Source organism: Malania oleifera, chromosome 13 (genome assembly GCF_029873635.1).
Source record: "Malania oleifera isolate guangnan ecotype guangnan chromosome 13, ASM2987363v1, whole genome shotgun sequence".
NCBI lineage: Eukaryota > Viridiplantae > Streptophyta > Magnoliopsida > Santalales > Ximeniaceae > Malania > Malania oleifera.
In genome coordinates, this window is record NC_080429.1 from 33,524,454 (window position 1) to 33,525,508 (window position 1,055).

Genomic DNA, 1,055 nt, shown 5'->3' on the forward strand with positions numbered 1-1,055 from the left:
TTCCCAACTTTTATAGGAATTCAAATGAAAACCCTTATAAGCATCTAGATGAGTTCCTTGAGATTTGTTCCACCATCCGCATTCACAATTTTGGTGATGATGCTCTCCGCCTTAGGTTTTTCCCGTTTTCTCTAAAGGATAAGGCCAAATATTGGCTGACATCCTTAGAGTCGAACTTGGTGACCAACGGGGCCACCATGCAGCACGAGTTCTTGAAAAAGTACTTCCTAATTGGGAAGACTAACCAGCTGAGGAGAGTCATCACTAGTTTCTCACAAATGGGTGAGGAACTATTTTTCAAGACTTGAGAGTGCTTTAGGGACCTGTTACGTCAATGCCCACACCATCAGGTCCCTAAGTGGCAATTTTTTCAAACCTTCTATGAAGGTTTAGCTGAACGTGATAGGTCAATGGTAGATGCATCATGTCAAGGTACTTTTCTCGTTAAACACGAGAATGAGGCTTGGGTTCTCTTCGAGAACCTCGCCGAGAATTCTCAGCAGCATAATGTTGCTACTCGTGGACCCTCTGAACCATCCACTTCCAAATCTAAGAGAGTTTATAAGTTGGTGCAGGCCACGACCTAACACCCACCCTGCACACCATAATTCAAAAGTTAGATCGATTCTTGTCCTTAGGATAGCAACCGCAACCTGTGGCGTGTGCAAAGGTGTGTGCCATCTACTCAAACCCCACACATACATGCTACAATTGCCCACATGTGCCTTCCTAGCCTAAGCCTGTGCAAGAAGAAGATTCTACCCATAATTGATATGATAGGCCATCAAATGACTCCTACTCCAATACGTACAATTATGGGTAGAAGCAACATCCCAACTTCTCTTGGAGGCCACAAGCTCCGGGTTTCCAAGCCCAAAGACCTCAAATATCATCCAATGCTCCATCTCGTCACTCGTATCAAAAATTTGAAAATCCTCCTATTACTACCTCAAGACCATCATCTTTTCAGCAACCATCCCCTCCTTAACCTATGTATGATCCCTTCAAAGAGGCGGTGTTGAAAACCCTCAAGGGCATAGAGGTTGATCGCCATG

At 44.5% G+C, this 1,055-nt stretch overlaps 1 non-coding gene across 1 annotated transcript; it reads right to left on the minus strand.

Moving 5' to 3' along the window:
- Positions 1-246: 246 nt before the first annotated feature.
- Positions 247-352, minus strand: LOC131147011 (small nucleolar RNA R71). The gene has a single exon (XR_009134545.1). It is a non-coding gene; the product is annotated as a small nucleolar RNA R71 (small nucleolar RNA).
- Positions 353-1,055: the final 703 nt, after the last annotated feature.